The sequence below is a fragment of the Balaenoptera borealis genome (assembly GCF_965194805.1).
Source record: "Balaenoptera borealis genome assembly, chromosome: 20".
In the NCBI taxonomy this organism is placed as follows: domain Eukaryota; kingdom Metazoa; phylum Chordata; class Mammalia; order Artiodactyla; family Balaenopteridae; genus Balaenoptera; species Balaenoptera borealis.
The window spans coordinates 55,089,628-55,099,526 of NC_138879.1; the positions used below are offsets into that span (position 1 = coordinate 55,089,628).

Sequence of the window (9,899 nt, forward strand, 5' to 3'; positions counted from 1 at the left end):
CTGTCCCCCGTCCACCGTGGGCCTTGAACAGGGCACCAGACCTCTCTGGACCTCTGTCTCCCCACACAACTGAAAAATAATTTCTACTCTTTCTTTTGCCTTCTCCTGTGGATGGGAAGGGGTTCAAATTTAGGGATAAGGGGTTCAAATTTCGTTTCCTATATGTAAAATGAGCAGGATGAAGAGAAACCTTCAGAAAAAAAGCATTGGGGAGGGAGAGAATTTTATAAGTTGCGGACTTTAGCATCTGGAACACAAGACTTGACTGAAACGAGCTAGCCAGTCTGGAGCATCTCAAAGTGAGAAGTCACTAAAGCCAATCTGCCACCCCGTATTTGCATCATTTTCCCAGTCTGTCCTCAGAAGGGATTAGGTACCTACACAAGAACACCTCCCCGGGTAGGAGAAGCCATGAGTCTTCCAATCTGTTGCCCCCAGCTTTGACTAGAGAGAGTTTCTTGGGAAGAACAGTTGAAGGACCGCAATGCCCTCTGCAAGGGCAGGTGGAGAAACCCTCGTGTGGCTGGGCAGGGCCAGGCTGGTGTGTCCAGGCCTGGCTGTGCACAGGTTCCTGGGCTCCTCTGCAGCACCTTGTGTACGTAAATGTGAGCAGCAATTTTAGTGTGAAAATTTCTGGGTGCCAGGAGGTCTCTGAGTCCTGAGCCAACCGGGATGGTTGGTAATCATACTCCTGAAATGCTGGGTCAAAGAGAAGCTGGTGCGAGGGGGATAAATTAGGAGCTTGGGGTTAACAGGTGCACACTACTTTATATAAAATAAACAGCAAGGTCCTACTGTATAGCACAGGGAACTGTATTCAATATCTTGTAATAACCTATAGTGGAAAAAAGAAAAAAAAAAAGAAGCTGGTAAGAGTGAAGTCGTCTCCCCTCCACCCCACTTGAGGTCAGCTTTACTCAACACGGACCCTCAGCATCCCAGGGGAACACGGGTTCCTCAGGTTCTGGAACTCCTTCAAATTTTTATTTCTACTATTTTTCACACACACACACACACACACACACACACACGTTTCCAGCTGAAAAAACCATAACATATTCACGAGCAAAGGGGAGGAGACTGAAAGCACTCACCATTTCTGGATCCAGAGCTAGGCAGCACCCTCCCCTTGGCCTTCATCCGCCAGAATCACAAATATCGCTCCTCTCCCTTGTGGAAATGGGCCACCCCGTTCTCCGCCTGCAGCCTGCCTTTTCCTTCGCACACTACACGGCCCTCCTTGTGAGTGTCTAACCGTGGGCCACCCAGGAGCCTGGCCAGGCTATGAGGAGCCCTCCACCCCCGCCCGATGCATCTTCCTGCTCCTGTTCCCTGACGTCCATCTCCTGTGTGTTGAGACGTCTAGATGTCCACACAGCTGGGGGAGACGGGACGGGTGATGGAAAGCCAGGTGAGACCCAGGCCCTGAGTGGGACGGGCTGGAAAAGTGGGAGGCCGAGCAGTGAGGGGGTGACTAGGTTTGTGGGGGATGGAGATTGGCCTGGATCAGGGGCAGGTCATACAAGAAACAGTCACGTGAAAGGCTCAGTTTAACAAGGATGCCACCACCCTCTTCCTCCCCCAGGGAGCTTGCGTGGCCTTTCCATGGTTGGAAACAGGGGCTTGAGGGTCCTGGGGCTGCTGTGACAGAGAACCCCAGACTGGCTGGCTTGAACAACAGAAACTGATTCCTCCCAGTTCTGGAGGCCACAAGTCGGAGATCTGGGCGTCAGCAGGGTGGGTTCCTTCAGAGGGAGAATCTGTTCCAGGCCCTTCTCTGTGCTTCTGGTGGTTTCCTGCTCATCTTTGTCATTCTTTAGCTTGTAGATACATCATCTTCATATTCAAGTATCATCTCCTTGTGTGCATGTCTCTGTGTCCACATTTACCCTTATTATAAGGACACCAGTTGTATTGGATTAGGGACCCTCTCTACTCCAGTAAGACCTCATCTTAAAGAATTTCATCTGCAATGACCCTGTTTCCAAATGAGGTTCTCATCTGAGGTACTAGGGGTTAGGATTTCAACATATGAATTTGGGGTGACACAATTCAACCTGTAACAATAGCTAAAAGGATTGTTTATTTGGGGATATCCTTTGACTTTAGCTGTGGTATAGATAGAAAATTCAGACTCTCAAACCAAGGTTTCAGAAACATCATGACAAAGTTAGCACCCTATTAAACGTGGCCCACCATGCCACCAGGCACCAGGAGGAGTGCTTCAGCCCCTGGGGCACCAAGATGCCCTTGGTTGTCCCTGGGTCCCCGGGAGAGAAGCCGAGGACGCAGGGCCTTCTTGCTGCCTGGGCTCTGGCTGCCCCCCTCCCCCTGATCACTGAGGAGCTCATCATCCTCCAAAGTGGGTAACCCCAAGTGACCTCAACACATTTAGAAGCCTGAGCCTATGTGGGATTTAAATCAGACCAGTACTTCTGAGCACCTACTATATGTCGGGCAGCAGGGAATAGCATCAACTACAGAACCTGACATCGGAGTTAACATTCTAAGGGGGGAGACAAATAATGAATAATTAAACAATACATAAATGATATCATTTCAGAGAGTGATAAATATGATGGAAAAAAATTACCAAAATGGGGAAATGTAAGACAGTAGGCATCTGTTATGCTTTCTGAACCATGAACGTGGTGTGTAGGGCACAGCCGGACGCCCAGACCCCTGGCCAGTGGCTCCCGGGACTGGTCTCTTAGGGCCCCTCTGCCCCTCCACTTCTGAGAATCCTGGGGGCTGCAGCCACCCCTGTGGCTCCGGGAGGGCTGTGCTCCTGCTGCCACCACACGGTGCCGCCCCCTCTTGGCAGTTGGGACCTCGTCACTGCCTTGGCACAGTCATCATGATCTGTCATCTCCCTGTGATGTCATGAGTATGACGGCCTCTCCGTGACCTGGATCCTAAGGGGCAAGCTGAGACCGAGACAGGAACAGGCCAGCCGGGTGCTCAGCTGACCCAGAGTCACAGTTCCGGGCCTGACTATTTGACTGACCAAGGCTCAGTCACCTCCTGAGTGACAGGGATCAGATGCTGAGCAGGTCTAACCACACGAGCCTGTGCCACTCATTAGCTGTGCAAACTTGGGAAAGTCACTTGCCCTCTCTGTGCCTCGATTTCCTCATTGTAAAATAATGCCTTATTTCATGGGGTTACTGTGAAGAATAAGTGAGTTCATAGGTGTAAAGTGCTTAGAACCTGCACTCGGGGACATAGACAAGTGTTACCGTGTGGTTGGCACTGATGCCTTTTATTACATCCTTCCTGCCACGATGCTTCTGTAGGGAAAACCCCAGGTTGGGAGGGACCTGCCACCGACTCTCCTGCACCATCATCCTCTTCCCTTTATCAGTCTTGGCTTCGCCTGATGGCAGCTCCCTGTCCCACCGCCCCCCACTAGGTCCGTGCTGAGCCCCCCCTCCATTCTTTTTTTTTTTTTTCACACACACACACTGTATTTTATTTTTACAAGAGATAAATAGACTGACACCAAGCATTGTACATGGATGACCACAACAAAAGCAACAATGATTGCAATTACCAAACATGAAACACACTCATACTATGTCATAATATTGACATTCAGTCCAGTAATCCTCCACTGTAACAGCTCCTTTACTTTGCAGTGAAAATTGATTTGTATATTCTTTGCCTCTGAGTCCTTGTGGGATTTTTTTTTTTTTAATTCAGACAGAAAGTCACAAAAATTATACTCATCCTCATCAGTTCACTCAGTCCCATGTAATTAATTTTTTTTTTCATCTTGATCTTTTGTTAGCACTTTTATGAGTTCATCAGTTTTTCATTAGAGTTCTGAAAATGCTTATTCATTCAGTTCAGCAGTACAGTCAGTTACCAGAAACCTGTACTTGTCAGAGCCCCCCTGCATTCTTGATGGCTACATTTCCACCCCTGATGCATGCCTTAGCCTCGTGAAATGCCTTTCCAGTCCCCAGTCTCATCTCTACTGCAGCTGCTCTTTATCTCCATCATTCACAAATCTCTCCACCGTCCCTACTCTCATAACCCAGTGTTTACCAAGCCTCATATGTGTACTGCCCCCAGGATTCTGCCACAACTGCAGTCTGCTTCTATTCTTCATTATAGAACACCATTTTAATTTGTTAATGTGTTATTATATTCATTTGCTAATATTATAATATTTTGTTAATTTTTTTCTTTAAATGGATTTTAACTTCAATTAATTATTGCCACCACCAGTGGAAAACTGATATTACTTATAACAGACAGCAAGTATTTAAGACTATATACACTGAAAACAAACTTTCTAATTAAGCTAGTCCAGAGGTCATCAAACTTTTTCTGTAATGGGCCAGATATGACACATTTTAGCCTTAGTGGCCCATAAGGTCTCTGTTACAACGATTCAATTCTGCCATTATAGCCAAGGGGTCATAGTTTCATTGTGTTCCAGTAAAACTTTATTTACAAAACTAAGCAGTGGACCAGACTCATCAACTCCCGAACTAGACACAGTTGTCTATTGAAGCTGCTGAGCCTGAGGCCCGTTCTCTTTCTCAAATGAAGGCCTGTGACGCACAGATTTCAGAGGGGACAGATTTACAGTCCCCATTTGAGATTTAGTCCCAGAAGTCATAGGAAAGACTGGATGAGAATTAAAGTGACTGTGCCGTGAACCTGTGTGCCAGCCAGAATCATTTCATATAGCCCTAGAGGTACAGTGCTGGAATCTGGAAAAACATTGATGCTGATCGGTGATCTCCAATGAATCTTCATGTATTCCTCCTTTTTCCTGGGCTGGAGCCTAGGGTCACTATTTTCAGAAAAGCATTCACTCTTATTTTCGGAGCATCCGACAATTTTCAGAGATCTTCATTCTTCCTGTTAGGCTACGAGGGGGTGTTGAGAGAGCTCCCCAGAGCGTCCTGCCTGGGCCTCTAGACTCCATCTACATGCAGCTCAGGGAGCCCTTCCTGCTGCTTGGCAAACCCTTTAGCTTTCTCCCCTGGTCTTTCTATCTTATTCCCCACAGGGCTAATCTAACCATTCATCACTCTTACTCAGACCTCAAGAGCGTCCCGCATCACCCCTCCCCCTTGCCCATCACCTTTGGTCTCAGTAGGTTGATGACGTTGTCCCCTATTTAGCAGAGAATCACATGTCCATATGCACTTGGGCTGCACTTGCATGTACAATGGCATCCGTCCACATTCAGCATCAGCTTGTCCTCCCAGCAGCCCTGTTCCTGCTCCAGAGTTGAGAGCAGTTGAGAGACTCGCCTACGTTCACTCAGAAAGTAACAGCTGTGGCTGCACCCTGTCTGTTGGTGGGTCCGCACTAAATACAAATACCACGTCTCGCTCTTTTTCGGCTCCCAATCCGCATGCCAACTCTTTCCCCAGCATCCTTGGAGAATCAAGTTAGTTCCATTCTTAATCCCATTTAATTAAAAATTATTTTTTAAAGTTATTTAATTGTAGTTAAGTATACACAACACATATTTATCATTTTAACCATTTTTAACCGTACAGCTCAGTGGCATTTAGTACACACACATTGTTGTGTGCAACCGTCACCTCCATCCCTTATCAGAACCTCTTAATCGTCTTCAAATGAAACTCTGTCCCCATGAAACAATAACTCCCCATTCCTGTCTCCCCAGCCCCCGGCACCCACCATTCTACTTTCTGTCTCTGTGAATTTGATTACTCTAGGGACCTCATGTCAGTGGGATCATATTATGTTTATCTCTTTGTAACCGCCTTATTTTATTTAGTACAATGTCTTCAAGTTTCATCGGTATTGTAGCATGTGTCAGAATTTCCTTCCTTTCTAAGACTGAATAATATTCCATTGTATGTATGGACCACATTTGGTTTATCCATCCATTGTCGATGGACACTTGCGTTGCTTTCACCCTCTGGCTATTGTGAATAATGCTGCTATGAACATGAGTGTACAGATATCTGTATGATTCCTGCCTTCAAGTCTTCTCAGTATGTACCTAAAAGTGAAATTGCTGGGTCATATAGTAACTCTTTAACTTTTTGAGGAACCTCCGTACTGCTTTCGATAGAAACTGCACCATTTTCCATTCCCGCCAGCAGTTCACGAGGGTTCTGATCTCTCCACATCCTCACCCACCCTTGCTGTTTTCTGTTCTTTTGATCACAGCCATCCTAATGAGTAAGATGCAGATGCTTATTTAATTGGACGGTTACTTTTATAGTACCTGGCACATGCACGGAGGTAATTTGTTGAGTTTTCCATCTCCCTCGCTAGGCTGGACATCCCTCTCAGGGAACGGCTCTGCCTTCTCCTTGTAATCCAACACGCGCTGTGTATGACTAGATTCATTTTATAACTCCCAGGCACTCCCAGATATTGGGAAAGCTGAGAGTGATTCCGCAGATTTCCTCCGACTCTGCCCAGATCCATTCAGTGTACCTTTATAGCTTTCATCTCTTGCTTCCTCTCTATTTCTGAGGAAGCTGTGCTCCCACAACTCCTTCCGAAGCAAAATGCTTCCACGATGATACCGTGAAGTCTCATCACACAGTGGAAATGGTCTACTGTGCTTCTAGTTTTTATTTTCCACACCCTTTAGTTTTGCCATCTGTTTCTGCTGTCACTCAGCTCTGAATTAAGTGCTGGGCACATAGTAAGACTTATCAGAGCTATAAATCCAAAGGCATCGCCCCCAGGATATCTGCTGGGTTTGGTGCTAGAATCTTCTGTCACCATTTTCCTTGCCTGCCTCAGGAGCAGTCAATTGCAAAGCCTGTTTGCAGGTTCCGGGGTGAAGCTGCACCGGGCTCGGCTGTCTGTGACCCACTTCCTCTTCCAGCCAGGCCCAGGGCTGCTCTCCCGGCCTCTGCTTGGGTGCCTCAACCCCCAGGCTCCACGTCTAATTGCCTCTCCACCGTGGGCTCCGCTGGGGCCGGGCTCAGCTCTCTTGAGCTGCTGAGACATCTTTGGGTGCAAAGTCAGCTAGAAGTGAGGTAGAGAAATGCAGTGCCTGCCTTCAGGGAGCTTCAAGTGGTGACAGGGAAGAGAGGAAAGAGGCTTGGGGAGGGCAGATGTCGATCAGTCATGTAAATTAATGTATCAATATGACAAGAGATCAGTGGGACGAGAGATCCCATCCTATGAGAACGAGACAAAGAAGACGTGGGCCCAGGCTTCCCTGAGGAAGTGATGTTTGCGCTGAGACCTAAAGGCTGAGCAGGCGAGCTGGATGAGGAGGGGTGACGAGGAGGTGACGGCATTCTAGGCAGAGCAGGAGAGTCTGCAAAAGCTGTGAGGTGGCAGGTGGCCCTGCCGGCGTGGCTGGGACAAGAGGAGGAAAGGCAGTAAAGCGCTGTGTTCACACTTTCTCCTGAGAGCACTGGGAAGCCAGCGGAGAGTGTTGAGCAGAATGTGATATGACCCGCGTTTTCTCAGGGGGACTCTTGCTGCTGTGTCCAGAGAGTACTGGAGGGACCAGCAACGGGCACGTGGCAGGCAGTAAGCGTGGTTGCCGTAGACCAGGGAAGAGGTAAAGCTGGTGACAGTGGCGATGGAAAGAAGTGGATTGATTTGAGCGATAACCCGGGACTGAAATCGACAGGACACGGTGACAGACTCAGTGTGGGGATGAGGGAAAGGAAGGGGTCGTTGTCGAAGACCAGGTTTCTGTTTTGTAAAGCTGGATGCTCCGGGCGCGTCCGGAGATGGGACGGACAGGAAGAGTGCCAGGTGTGGTTGAGAAGTTATGAATTCAGTTCGGGACACGACGGGTTTGGCACACTGGTTGGGGGCTCTCGCTCTGGGCTGGAGACAGGAATTTGTGAGTCAGCGACAAATTGGTGGTAGGGATGAGATGGCTCAAGACTCCTTGAGACAGAGCTCAGTAAGAAGGGAGGACCTGGGACGGATCCCGAGGCTCTCCCACATGTCGCGGCTGCATGGACTAGGAGAGAGAAAAAGAATACCTGCAGAGGTAGCAGGAAACCAGGAGCTGGCTGTGTCTTGAATCCAGAGGAAGAAGGTGTTTCAAGAAGAAAATGAATGGTCAGCTGTGTTGAGTGCTCTTGGAAGATTAAGTCCACTAACGCGTCTTCCCAGCGGCGGGAGGGCCCTGGGAGAACGGCCTTGTCTTCCTCTTCCTTCTGCAGGGCACCTTCTTATTGTCCTCCGGAGCCCACGGCCACTGGGGCTGCAGGCCGGTGGACCCGGAGGGGGTCAGCAAGTACCTTGAGCCTGGCCAGAGGAAAATGGCCTGGGAATTTCTCACCTGCAGGATGCATTAGAGCAGGGGAGCCAATGATGGAGAGTCTGGAGCAAGAATCACAACTCCAGGGGCCCTGAGAAGAGCCTGACTCACAGATCTGAGGTGCTGGCCTTGAGGGCAGGTGCCTGAGGAGATGGGAGGAAACCTGGCAGGGGGACGAATGCCTTAGCTTAGAGGACCTGAAAAAAAATACCACTATAGTGGGATATTTAAACTCCCACTGAAAGTTCCGAATTTCAGATATAATAGCCAAAGCATAGTTATTTAAGGACTTAGAAGGGCCCAGTAACATTGTAATTAATTAAAATGATAAATTATTAATTTAAAAAAATGAATGGTTTTTTAAATTGTGGTTAAGAACCCATGACAGGAGATCCACCTTAACAAATGTTTCCGTGTGCAATGCAGTCTCGCTAACTTGTAGGCAACACGTTTTGTACAGCAGACTCCAGAACGTATTCATCTCGCATGACTAAACTTTATAATATTTTAATTTACAAACTTTATTTAAAAGCTGCTATGTATCATAAGAAATTGCCAAAAAAAAAAAAAAGCAACATGAACCAGAGAAAGTAGGGAAAAGGAAAAGCTAAATAAAGATAAATGCTGAAGGGACTTCCCTGGTGGTCCAGTGGGTAAGACTCTGCGCTCCCAGTGCAGGGGGATGGGGTTCAATCCCTGGTCAGGGAACTAAGATCCTACATGCATGCCGCAACTAAGAGTTCTCATGACACAACTAAAGATCTAGCAAGCTGCAACTAAGGAGCCTGTGAGCCACAACTAAGGAGCCCGCGAGCCACAACTAAGGAGCCCGAGAGCTGCAACTAAGACCCAGTGCAACCAAATAAATAAATAAATAAATAAATAAATATTTTTAAGAAGATAAATGCTGAAATTAAAAAAAATAGAAAGGAGAAAGAATTTTATTTTTCCAAATTCAGGAAGGCAATGAGAAGACTATAGTATAGGAACTGTGTATAAAATATAGTGTATCGTATATAGTATATAGTATACTATATGTACAATATAGGAGTATAGGCAGTCTGAAGAATTCCACTGGGTTCTCAGCTGTGTCATTATAGACGAGCATGGTCCAGTGGAAATTTCTGCCGTGATGGAAATACTTTATAATCTGTTCCTTCAATATGGTAGCAAGTAGACTCTTGTGGCTATTGAGCATCTGAAATGTGGCTAGTGTGGCCAAGGAACTGAATATTTAGTTATATTTAGTTTCATTAAATTTAAGTTTAAGTGTATGTAGCCAGATGTGGCTACCATATTGGACAGCACCATCCATCTCTTGAAAGGGCTGGGCCTTCTCTCTTTGGCCGGGTCCAAACTGGCTCTCCTCAGTGCCCTGGGCCTCCAGAGAGGGTGCTTGGCATTAGGATCTAGAGATCCAGCTTCAGGCCCAATTCTGCCCCCTCTCAGCCCAGGGCCCAGTGTCCAGTCCTGTGGCTTACACACTACACTGGTGCTGTGGGCTCTGAGAAGCTGTAGGGCTCTCCACCAATGATGATGTCTGAGGACAGACAGACAGTGCCTCAAGGAGGAAGTTGGGAAAACAGGAGCAGGGAGCAGTGGGAAGCAGAAGGGCACCAGGACCTTTGCTCAGACCCGCCTATAGTGGCAT

General features: G+C 47.6%; 1 protein-coding gene across 24 annotated transcripts in view; it reads left to right on the forward strand.

The window, feature by feature from the left end:
• ADPRM (ADP-ribose/CDP-alcohol diphosphatase, manganese dependent) overlaps positions 1 to 9,899 on the forward strand; it is a 385,000-nt gene that overhangs the window by 92,804 nt on the left and 282,297 nt on the right. The window lies entirely within an intron of this gene.